General features: G+C 37.8%; 1 protein-coding gene across 2 annotated transcripts in view; it reads left to right on the plus strand.

The window, feature by feature from the left end:
• creb5b (cAMP responsive element binding protein 5b) overlaps positions 1-13,568 on the plus strand; it is a 74,989-nt gene that overhangs the window by 43,227 nt on the left and 18,194 nt on the right. The gene's annotated exons all lie outside the window — the stretch shown is intronic.

Raw genomic sequence — 13,568 nt, forward strand, 5'->3', positions numbered from 1 at the left:
GGCAATTTTAGCAAAATGATTTATTGCTTAGACCATTTGAACACCAAAACAGCAGCACCAACTCTGTGCTCATTCGCTCCCAGCTATTTTCACAGAAGCAATCCCGTTCGCTCCCGGCTGTTTTACTGGATTTGGACTGATTTTGCAAGGCTCACAGAATTTTGTGCTCTTTTGCTATAAAAACATGGAACCTATCAAAAGAAAGAAAAGAAGTCTCTTCTTTTATCAGGGAAAAAAAGTATATTTCTATCCGTTTCCGTTTTGCAGCAATTAGCATTAGAATATAACTAAGTTTAATCATTTTTCGCAAATCTATTTAGAATTGTGAGTAATTGAGCTTTTTTTCAACATGGTCCTGGTTGATCTCCTTTTCCTCTGCTGCCACCTGCCTGCCGTTTGTGTAATAACTACCTATTTCTGCAACCCTTCTTTGCAGTTAAGAGGCTGCACCAAAGCATTCTGTATGCTCTAGCAAAAAAAAACAACAACAAAAAAAATACAAACCAAAAAAACATATAAATACGTCTTTGGGACACTAAAACATATAAAATAAAACATATTTATATGTTTTTGGGAGCAAATGAGTTAAAGATGATCTTTTATTGTGTGGAAGACTGGAAGTACATCTTTTCCGGTCATTAGCATGTGTGCGCCCATGTTTACGTTGTAATTGTTTATTATGCAACTTATTTGATCCACCAACTCTGAGTTAATTCTCAGACTTTTCTCTGTTTTTCTCCATAAATAATTTTGTTTTAGACTCCACTTGCACATGGCATGTGAAATGTGAATGTTCCCTGCTACATCAGATTAAGTTTACAATATACTTACCCACTTTAATACCCTCAAATGTGGGAAAGGAGAGCAACAGTTGTCAATGCACTTTCAGTCATTTAATGAAAGAGTGGAGGGGATAATAAAATACACAAACATAACTGTTGTTGGCCACAGCTTACGCCCAAACACTCACATGCAGTCTCACTGATGTCACAAACCCATCAAGCCCCGCCTCTTAACACAGGCATTCTAATGTATAGAGTACATACAAGTTTTAATGCATTTTAAATATACAGTAGGCGCTCAAGTGTGTGTTTATGGCCTTTTTGTATTGCAGTTTTTTTATATTGCAGGTTCTGGAATTTAGCCCCAGTTGAATATTATATTCCTCAATCGATGCCTCCCAAATCTCCATTTTCGTAAATAATCTCCCCGTGTTCACTATGTAATGGCTGAACTAATTTTGCTCTACCAGTCAGCCAACTTTTTGTTCTAAAATGACAATGAAAATAGGAACTTCTCCACAAAAACAGCAAATGTCCCTACTTGGAAATATAATGAGTAATGGAAAGCGTGCTTGGAAATGGCCGCTGACGGCTGACTTTTCTGGAAGAGTTGGAGTGGACGGAGCGAGGAGAGAGAGAGAGGATGAGCGAGCGAGAGAAGTAGTAGAGGTCATTAGAAGAGTTATTGCTCTGATAGAGGAGCGCAGGAGCATTCCCAGGGCATTTAATTCTCCCTCTTCCTCCTGCTCTCTCAAGATTGATCGTCTTTGTGGTCTTTTGAATCTCCTGGACGGTTCCTATGGTAACATAGCGGGGGTAACACAATATTGGTGTATTAGGCTTATCTCTCCTCTGGCTGTCATCCAGACACATCTTACTCGTTTTTGTACTCCTCCTATCTTTGTAATTGAATTGTAAATGCTCCATTGGGCCTTCCATAAACATATGCAGTCACTAAGTGGCTACAGGCCACCGCTTTATTCTGCCATCCAGACGCAAGCCCCCCCCCTCAAAAAAAAGTGGATCACTCCAGATTCTCATCCCTGATGTCGGAACACAACTGATGGATTTTTGTGATTACGGAAGAATTGGGTGCAATTGTGTTATCAAGCACGCAATCTTTAGCACGCGTTTCGTAAGCAAAGAAGGAGTTAAAATTCCATAATATCCGCAACCGGGCCAGGTCGATAAATAGGACTTCGCTATCGGATAACTGGGCCATGATCAGGCCCATGTGTCCCCTGCGACGTTCTCGAGCCGGCTCTAATCGCATTACCCCGACCATGTTGACGTTCCCGCCAATGGGAAATCTCCGCACTGTAATCCCACACCCATGAGGCATGGACCCGGGTGCACTCTCTCCCACCAAAGTTGACATTATTGGAGCGGGGAAGGGGGGGATCGAGTGGGACTTTGATAGACGTGAGGGAAATAGATAGACAGGGAGTTGAAAAGTGAGAGACATTGATATTCCGAGGACCCAAACACGGGGAAATTGCTATAATTCACCACTTGAAAGGACTCGTTTTGTGTGCTTGTTTGATATTTTGCGGTAACTGGAGGCCCCTGTTGCAGATTTAACCCTCCCCTGTCAGAGAAAGCACACTGAGCTTTAGGGGGGGGGCTTAATGAAGGCTAATTGATTTTGCGGTGGGCCAGAGCAGCAGGGAGGCCTGTCTCTGGTGTAAATAGTTAATGAGCCAAAGGACTGCTGTGGCCCCTTGGGGACTCGTATCGCGCTCGAAGCTCTCTGTTTGAGCTCTACGGGCCAAAGACGACATCTCTGCATCAGTGTTCATATTTGTTCTCTTCTGTCTGCCTTTTTTTTTTACCCCATTAAGTCACCAACGTACAGAAAAATGGAAGGATGCAAGGAAAATCAATCAATCAAGCAATTATATATTGTTTAGATGTTTGTGTTAATTTAAAAAAACTGGTCCAGAACACCTTTCTTTTCAAGGTGATAAGTCAAATAGTATATCAGATTTTCAAGATTTTTGGATGACCTCGGGCCTGTATCCCACTAGACTAGATCAAACACTTCACTGAAAAGCGACCAAATCCCATCTCCATATTCAGAACCAAAACAAAAGCAAACTACTAAGATATCTTAGTAGGGGTGGTCGAGTAGGAAACCGATATTTTGGCTGATCAGGGACTAGAAATTAGAAGAATAGAGAATTGTCATATATTTCATGCAATTTTAATGGGACAGTGTGGATAATTTTTTGTATTTTTCAATGTTCATTCATTTAAAAAAAATAAAAATATTTCAATAATATGCAAAAAAAAATCACATCGATGTACTATTTTTTTTAATTGTAGGTTTCGTAATCACCAATTATATTACATAGGTCTCAACGTGCCTTACAGGAGGCTGACATGTTTCATCGCCATCTTTCTGCTACGGATACCCAAAGGAGAAGAACTTAGCGAACGTAGTAATTGGTGGTAGGCTTGCGAAGTGTGGTCTCTCCGAGGCACTGTAGTGCACATGCTTCAAAATGCATGGCACTAAATTCTACACACTGTCTCTTTAAAGAAAAAGGGTATATTGGTATATATACATCTAAGTCTCTCTTTAAAATTATCTGTCATTATTTTTTGGGTTGAAATTGTATGTATTAAAAGTATTAGTGGTATCGGTACTCAGTATCGTTGCCATTGACTACTCAAGAGCTGAGTAATCATAATAGTATCGGTTGGGGAAAATATTATTTTTTTTTACTTTATTTTTTTATTAGGGTGACACAATCTGACTCGGGACTGCAAATGAAAAATAGCCTTCCGGCATATTCACTGAAACGGTTGCTGTGCCTGATATAACTATAAATAAATAAATAAATAACTAAATCCCAGAGCACAAAGTGAAATAAACAATTTTTGCTTTTAAAATTGAATCTTTTTTCACCACAGTTTGAAGAAATTATTTTTTTTTTTAATCATAAATACTTTGTTTTTTTTTAGAAAAAAAATAAAATAAAATATATTAAATAAATAAATAAATAAATAAATAAATCCCAGACCACAAAGTGAAATAAACAATTTTTGCTTTTAAAATTGAATCTTTTTTCACCACAGTTTGAAGAAAAATTGTTTTATTATTTTAATCATAAATACTTTATTTGTTGTTTTTTTAGAAAAATAAATATAAAATATAGAAAATAAATAAATAAATAAATAAATAAATAAATAAATAACTAAATAAATAAATACTTTATTTGTATGTTTGTATATGGAGAAAAGCTCTGTAATATATAAACTAACTTATTAGTAGTAGTGGCACCTATTTTAATTTTTTATTTATTTATTTATTTAATTATTTATTTATTTATTTATTTTGGCCACAGCCATTTTTAGTATATGCGGTGGATCGCTGATCAATGGAAGGCGGGCCGCCAATGGCCCCCGGTCCGTAGTTTGGACACCTCTGGTTACGTGGTACTGCAAAACTCGAGACTATGTCACAACTGACTTGTATGTTTTCTGTCTTTGCGTTTCGTCGTCCGGGAGTGCTCGCCGAGATCGGAGCGTTTTATTAGTTTTGCTACAAGTGATTTTTGTGTGGCTCGCCGGGCGCTGGCGGTGCCGGGTGTGGTTGTGTTCTGTTCTGTTGTGGTCGAGGGAACAGAACGGTGCGTGTTGTGGTGCTCGAGGTTGTGGGATAGCTGACCTTCATAGTGTGAAGGAAATCGGGACGAGGCCAAGTTCCACAGCGTGCCGGCCAACGCATTACATCAGCGTTCAGAGCCGGTTCTCCGCAGGGCCTCGTGAGCACTCGCTCACTCACACATGCGCACGCAGTCTGCTCCAAATCGGTTTCATCATCTCCGCACAATAACAAACACCCGCACACGCACGCAGGCAGGTAAACGTGCGCTGTGCTAATATACGCACTTATGAGCTCTTTTTTTTTTCTGCTTTGATTACCGTATTTTCCGCACTATAAGGAGCACCTAAAAGCCTTCATTTTTTTCAAAAGCTGACCATGCGCCTTATAATCCAGTGCGCCTTATATATGGATCAATATTGATCCGCAACAGGTCTCGCTGTCACGACGCTATCGGTGACCCTGCACGATCGGTGTCGAGCATGTGCAGAAGATCCCGCCATCTTGGATCGCTAACTAATACTTTACCTCAGAGAAAATAATAAAACAGCTGTTTATTCATTTTGGAGTTGTCAGAAAGCTGGTTTGTAATCTATTAATAAAGTTTGACTGACCTATCTGACTGTTTTGTTGACATTCCCTTTAGCGCAGCACCATCTAATGGATGCATAATGTAACCCCAGCCTCTACTGTAGCGCCTTATATATGAAAAAGTTTTAAAATATGTCATTCATTGAAGGTGCGCCTTATAATGAGGTGCGCCTTATAGTGCAGAAAATACGGTACCTTATCGGGTTTGTTCCAAATAGTGTTAATTTTTTCAGACATTTTTAAATTTAGTCTCAGTTTTAGTCCTGTTTCATTCAAGCTTTATGAACGCATAAGTTTAAAAGTGTGGCAGCTTTCTATCATTGTTAGTCAACCTCATATAAATCTAACATTTTAGTCTTTATTTTAGTCCAAGAAAACATAATTGTATTCATCTAGTTTGTCAACAAAAACTGTTAACGTTTTAGTCTAGTTTTAGTCAGGACAATCATTTTACCACTCTCTCTATTTTTTTAATTTTTAATTTTTTGTCAGCAGATAGTGAACATTTCGGATATAGAACTATTTCACATCAAATTTTCTTTCATCTTTTTGATGAAAAACTTCACACGAATTACAGGATATCAACAACTTGGCTACTATGGCTCCATGCTACAAGCTAGTAAGTTAGTTAGCATTAGTTAGCAGTCGGATTAAAGAGATACTTCACTTATTTAGCCCATTATAGCGATAAAAAGTGAATATTTTGTCTATAATTAATTTGATACTTTAATTATTTTTCACGTACAAATAAGTACCTTTAAAAACACATTTTGCAACCTGCTGTCGACTGAAAATGACATCACAAGGGCTCGGGTAACCAATCACGGCTCACCTGTTTTCTAGGTTTGGTCATGTGACATTCACAAGCTGAGCTGTGATTGGTTACCTGAGCCCTTGTGATGTCGCAAAATGTGTTTTTAAAGGTACTAATTGTACATGAAAAATAATGAAAATATCAAATTTATTACAGGCAAAATAATAATGTTTGACCGCCAAAAATGGCTAAATAAGTAAAGTATCCTTTTAACATTATTGTTGGAACATTATAACCGTTTGATTAATTTTACATTAAAGCTATACTTTACTTCTTCTTTTTTTAACCTTTCACCCTTAATCCACTTCCTGTCTGTCCCATCCTGTCGCAGATTTGAATGGGGGTGTGTCACTGTGTGTCACATGACGGATTAGCAGAGACAGGATTTTACAAAATCATATCATTAATCGTCTCGTCTTCGTTCATGAACTAAAATATCCATAAATTTTAGCCCAGTTTTTATTAAGTGAAGTACATTTTTGTCTCGTCTTCATTAGTCGACGTATATGCATACTGATTTAGTCCCCGTTATTGTTTATTAATGAGGGTTTTAGTCTGGTCTAGTCTAGTTTTCGTCCGGTGAAAAACATGTGTTGACAAAAATGTTTTTGTTTAGTTTTCGTTAACGAAATTAACACTAGTTCCAAACAACATGAGCGAGTGCCCCATGAATGAGTCATGACTCAGCGCATCCATTTCCAAAGTGCTGCACATTGTTTTTTGTTTGTTTTTTTGTTCCCTTCAAATAATCTTCTGTGCTTTTCTCCATCCCCGCCAAGTCTTTTTTTTTAATGTTTGAAAAATGTGTTATTTATTAGCTTCCAATTAGACATTGTTTACATTGTTGCTAAGGACAATAAATGTGTCACTTAGCATCACGCTAGGCGCTGAGTTTTTAACGAGGTAAACAATGCTATACGTTGCTCCACTGCGGCGCTCTTGGCTGTCGAGCTGGCGCACGATGGCTAGATGACATAATTGCTGGCATGTTCTAAATGTGCTCCTTTTTACTGCGCGGAGGGGGGGGGGGGGGGGGGGGGGGGGTGGACTCTTAAAGAGATATTTCATAGTACACATGAGGACCTATAATCAAAAAGGTTTCTACCAGACTAAAGTGGCTTTTTACATTTCGTTGACACAGCTCTTAGTGTTGCCTTAAAGGTGAGTTTTGCACTCATAAAGTATGAGGACATTTCATAAACGTTCTGTGGCCAAATACAGCATGTGTTTATGCGTCACCCTTAATACATTTTACACTTATAATCGTTTTAGGATGAAGTCATTTGCTTTCATTTAAACAATTATAGCGCATGATCGCTTTTGTTAGCACCGTTGTGGAGCACCTCAGGCTAAGCTACTTGTTGCAAGGCGCACGCGCGCGCACACGCACACACAATACAAGTGGAACTCCAGGTTTTGTAAGCAACATCTGTATGAATGCCAACATTGTCAGGGCGTGATGTCATCGGAGAGGGACGGTGAACTAAGAGCGCAGCTGAAAATGCAGGCAGAGCCGCAGTGAACGTGTCGTGTGCTGTATATATTTGTGTGGACCACGTGCACAAAAATGACTCACGCTCATTCCACCGGCCCTCGCAGTCCTTGGGAGTCAAAACACATTTGGGGATTAGCTGGACTACAACAAACCATTTGCATATATGTATGTATTATGTTTGACATTTATTTTTTCATTAATTTTTATTTTTGAATACTTTTTATTTTTTATTTTTACTTATATATATATATATATATATATATATATATATATATATATATATATATATATATATATATATATATATATATATATACACATATATATATATTAGAACTGTCAAACGATTACATTTTTTAATCAGATTAATCACATCTTAGAATTTTGATTAATCATGATTAATCACAGACTTAAAAAGGCTTTTCTTCCCCAACTTATGTGTTGTTGTTTTTTTACATTTAATGTTATAAGGATATCTTCAAAAATGTATATCCACTGCACACGCTCATCCTGCTTTTTCTAATCAATTAATTATTTGCCTAATTTAAAATGGGAAAAAAATGACCTACGGCATATGTAAACATTTATTAATTGCTTTACTTTAATGCATGTAGTTATGTTTATTGCTCAAACTCCAACAGCTACATTTAACGTAACCACCGCTGTCGGCTAAAATGGATCATCTGCCGTCAAAATTAATAGTGTGATTAATCTGTGGTAATACAATGATTAATGCGATAATTTTTTGTGATTAATTAATTAGTTAAAGCTTTAACTTTGACAGCACTAATATATATATATTTTTTTTTTCATGTATATATTCTTTTATTTAATTTTTTAATTATATTTTTTATATCCATTTTTATTTTCACTCTTAGTCTTTATTTAGTCATTTATTTATTTTTTATTTTGGCAGTTTTGGTCGTCCTTATATAGTCACTGATGCACAGCCGAATTATCGAAGCAGTTGTGAACAGTTAACCTCAGTGGACGCGCACGCCAACATGTACTGATGACATACAGTTACGGATGATGACTATACAATTGTTTCTTTCACAAGTGAGGTGAGCGGAGTCAGAGTGAGGAGTTGTGAGTTTATCAGTGTTGGACTCAGACCAAGTAGGGGGGCCCCTTCTCACACTGATCACAGTGTGTTGTTGTTTTTTTTTTTTCTTGACACGGAGACATACTGTCTCTTCCACTGTTGTCTTTTTGATGGCGTGACACTCGTCGAGTAAATCTTGGTGACAATGTGCACAATCACCATCGGTGAACCGCTGAAGTCATTTAACAATCGTTAAATTCATTTTCTGCGTAGCAAATAATGGAAATCTTTTCCAGGATTTGCATCATAACATAAAACTGTACTGGCAAAAGTTTCACATTTTAATTGGGGTCATAACCTCACGAAGTAAATCTTGATTAGGTAATTACAGAAGAAAAAAAATCGTTAGCCTAAAAGGGGAAAAAAAGCAATTCAACAAGAGTCCAGTTGCCTCGATTCAACTTTTGTAGATTAACGATGTGGGTGACTCATCATCTCGCCCTATTTTCGTGTTCAATGTAAGTCTAACTGCACATGGGGTTTTTTTTTGTATGGAATGGAACATAGCCAACTCCTGGCCAATCGAAGCGGCTCCCCTCATTCCCATTTAAATCAGGGCTGTGAAAGCACACACAGTGCTTGACAATGGGAAGTACTTTTAAAGGATTTTCAATATGATAATGATTAATGCATTCAATTAATTGTTCTGCTATTCCGAAGGATTGTCCCACCTTGGTGTTATATTCCTGAATGAAATACGATAATATCCATCCCGCCAAATCTCTCTTCTTCCCCCTTCATCAAATCCACCAAAATAGCGTCACGCCACCCGCGCCACAAGTTGGGCCTGCTTTTTGCGAGTCTCTAGTCCAATCCAATCCATTTTAATTCTCTAGCACATTTTACAAACAAGTGTTTACAAAGTGCTGCACGTTGACATCCGCACACTATCATACACATAAAAACTAATGAAACCAATTATAAAAATAATAAATAGTCAATAAAATAGTGAAATACAATAGGTGAAATTAAATAAAATACATTAAAAATTATTAAAAAAAAAAAAAAAAAAATGCATAAAAAGACCCCGAGGACCATAAAATTAACGCCGATCTAATTCTAGTCTACATTTTGTTACCAAATTGCCAGATATACTGGGGGTGGGCAGCTCTCTCTGCCGGAATTTCCAGCGAGGCGCAACATGGTCCCAAATAGGCCAAAGTAGACTTGCCCCGGCACAAAAAAGACAATGTACTCGTTTTTTACACCAAGCGCACGGGCGCATGAGAATATTCATATATTGTTAAAAATACAAAATATTACAAATATAAAAAAATAATAATAATAAAATATTAAAAATCTACAAAAATATAGCCCAGACTTTACAGAGCTATATAAAAAGCAAAACCCACTTTTTAGCAAACACTTTTTTTTATTGATATTGTGACAGGTAAATTAAAAATGACTTGGGTTATTATTCTATTGGGTCTATTGCCCCAAGGAAGAAAAAAAAATATTTTGCGCCCCTCCAACTCTCCACCGTAACTATAAATAGTATCATTTGTCTATAAAATTGTTGTAGATACCTTTGCAAAGGAGCTAATACTCGTTGTGCAGTCTCTTGCAATGAGAGCACCACTGCCATCTACTGTGATGGATGTGCAATTACATTTATTTCTAGTATAGCAAAAAAAAAAAAAAGTTCCCTGGGGTTACTTGTGAACACCCCCCCCCCCCCTCCCCCTTGGAATGTGCTTTGATAGCTATACAGTATGTGTGGGGGTTGATGTGTGGATGGGAGCGACTCCGTGTTGCATCTGTTCATCTTCGGACGACTCCATGTTGTTTTTGCCGCGCTGACGCGAAGGCCATTTGGTCACGGTCCAGGGCCTGTGAATGGGCCGGTCTGGCCTGGGTAAACCAGCTGCCGTCGCCCCATGTACTGGTCCGCTGTCAATGAACCCAACACGCGGCCCCACCCACCAACCATCAAGCGAGTTATTCCCCGGACTGCACAATAAGACCTCACACACTAGAGAGGTGATTGGATTAAGACTGTTGGGTCAGAGATTTCACTCAGATTACGTTCAAGTCAATATTGAAGACTTTGGTCAATATCTGATCTCCTTGGACACCAGGAGATCTCATTTGGTCCCACTTTATTTTTCTTTTCTCCAATTTCTCTCCACAGAACAGAAATGAAATGGAATAAAAGCCTCCCTTTGGTGTTCCTTTTCTTTCAAAGGACAATGGGTTGCATCGGTCTCTAGCTAGCTATGAAAGCAATCTTATGATCCATTAAGACATTCTGTATGTCATTGTGCATTATTATTATAATTTTAGACCAAGTTTTCGGCTTTGTCAGCCACATTTATGATCGGGCCTTCTGTTGAGTTTAGCGGTTGTAGCGGTAAGCATAAAATGCTTGTTGAGAGCTCTGCTTTACATGAGCGGGAACAGACTGCAGTCAGAACGTCATCCATTAAGTTGACAGGGTGGAGAAGCAGCTAAGCGTATGAGCGCATGCTTTTTGGATCACGCTGCTCGGTTTGGGTGTGCGTCCCGTTCGTCCGAGCGTCTGGAACAGCCAGTTTGCGTCCGTGCCGCCGCCAGAGGCGGGTTCGGTCTTATGCACTTGGCCCGGCACCTGAGAGAGGAGAGAGGGGGCGACATTACAGCCGAGCTCTCCCATCAGACTGTCTGCCTCGCTGTTCCCTGAGGAAATCAGTTTAACAGTCCCCAGCTCTTGGCAAGCACAGGGCGAAAAGGGGGGGAGGGAAAGAGAGGGGGGGGGGGGGGGGGGGTAGTGCCTCTCTGGGCGAGAGGGAAATTTAATAAAAGTGAACTAATGGGGGGTGTGGAGTTGAAGGGGACAGAGAGTGGGTTCTGCAGGCAGGCACGTAGTGGATTTACATCCTCTTAGCGCTTGGCAAAACTACACAGACGAACCGCTGCTTTTGAATTGCAGATGTTCAACCATGTTTGGTTGGGAATTCGGGGAAGAAATCCCACACAAAATATTGTCAGAGAAGTTGTGACAATGAAGGATGATGCAACAAATGATGATCTTCACATCAAATGTGACCGCTGGAAGCTGTGCTTGTTGAGTGGACTTGCATCTGTTATGAAGTTGTTCAAATTCCAAAACAATTTTTCCCATAAGGATATTGAATACAGTCAATCCAAATTCAAACCGTTACCATGAGAAATCCTTTATTACACGTCAAGGCAATGTTTAACTTTTCTGTTAATGAGATTGAATAAAAACGAGAATTATTATTTTTTTTTTTAAATAAAACTCCAAAAACTAATTAACTGAAACTATATTTTACACTCATAAAATGAACTAAAACTAATTAAAATGTTAGTGAAAATGTTCTTAGCTTTCATCTTTGTTAGTGAATTTCTTACATGAGCTTTCGGGGTTTATTTTAAATGTATTTTATTTTGGCGTTACTGTACAGCCGGCAAGAAGAAAGAAGGTTGAAATTACAGTTTACTTTTTTTTTTTTATCTTGCGCTAGACAAATACTCACAAAACTAAAACTAATACTAAAACGAATAAAAAAAGTAAACAAAAACAAAGCATGCAGAAAATACAAATTAATACATTTAAAAAAGCTTAAACATATATTTTTTAACAAACTAATGTAACTAACTGAATTTAAAAAACACTAATCAAAATAAAAACTCACTATAATTTATAATTTAAAACTATTATAATCCTGCTTATGGGTGACCCGACTTCTTCGAGTTATTCAAGATATGAACCGTCACCCGTCTTATTTGTTTTGTCTTGACTTGCGAACAACAAGCTGCAGATAGTGAACAATACTTCAGGTGGTATTGGGGGGGGAAAAAAGATGCTCATGTACTAAAGTTTCAGACGATTTGACGATTCGTTTGACCTTTGTGGTGTATTTTTCTTGAAAAATTCGTTTGAACTTTTAATTTGACCATTTTTTGGACATTTCACTGTGTTTTTATGACAAGCTATGATGCAAGGATGTGTTGCCTGGCTAAATCTCTGGGAGCTGTTGTGTGGCGCCAGAGGGCCACTTGTAGCCAAATAATACCCATTCCCACTTTTAAGGCGAATAAAATTGCTCACCTTGACCTCACTGGGCTTGATTTAGCCCTCCCGGCCTCAGTACCACTTCTGCACTTCCTCCATCTCGGGTTAATAGATATGAAGTCATTTGTCGAGTGGAAGCCCGGGCGTGTTCTTCGAAGGTGCCCAGAGCACTCACAGGACATCACTCACAGCAACCCCGTGTCAAAGAGGAAGTGGCCATTAATAAATAGCATTAATCACCTGCTCTCCCTGAAACCACATAAAAGAGAAAGGACTAAAAAAGAGAAAGTAGAGAGATCAGGGGGCAAAGGCCTGAGAGTAGACATACTCCCTGGACAAAAGATGGCTGAATGTTCCCATGTGGTGTTTCATCAACAATGAAACATCAATAGAGTTGCGGATTTAGAAGCATCCTTATGGAGGATCAAAACTGCCCAAATTCAAAATAAATAAATGACTAAATAAATAAATAAATTACTACAAGTGAAAAAAAAAAATATATATATATATATATTTGTTTTTTTTCATTTATATTTATTTTTTGGATATAATTTTCGAATTATATTTTTTTATATCCACTTTTATTTTCACTTTTTGTCATTTATGTATTTATTTAGTTATTTATTTGTTTTGAATTTTGGCATTTTTGGTCCTCCATACATCCTCGGCTGTTTGTAAACATAGGAAATGATGAAAATTATTAGTTTAATCGAGTTCAATCGTGATTTGAAAATTTACTTTTTCGGATAATTTAAAGAAAATCAAAATTAGATCAATCTGAATTTTTTGGGTTCATTATTCCCATTCAAAATCACCTTTATTAGCCAATGATATTAAAACAACCTTTTAGCGAACTGATTTGACTTTAATGTCATTAATGCGCATTTTGTGCTCTTCTGCTTCACTTTCATTTTTTTCCTCGTTTTTGTGCTCCAGTTCAACCTGATATGCGAAAATGTGTACTGTAGCATCGTGTTGCATTTTGAAGTACAGCACAGTTGTGCTTTGAGATAAGAGTATAATTCATTCTGAGACCATGCTCATGAGTCATAACTACCGGGAACAACAATGCTAGCAAATCATCTTTCTTCAGTGAAAATAATTAAATTAATCTGTAAGCTTCAGTAATATTCTTTTTTTTTTTTAGTTCAATTTG

This window comes from Festucalex cinctus, chromosome 7 (genome assembly GCF_051991245.1).
Source record: "Festucalex cinctus isolate MCC-2025b chromosome 7, RoL_Fcin_1.0, whole genome shotgun sequence".
In the NCBI taxonomy this organism is placed as follows: Eukaryota; Metazoa; Chordata; class Actinopteri; order Syngnathiformes; family Syngnathidae; genus Festucalex; species Festucalex cinctus.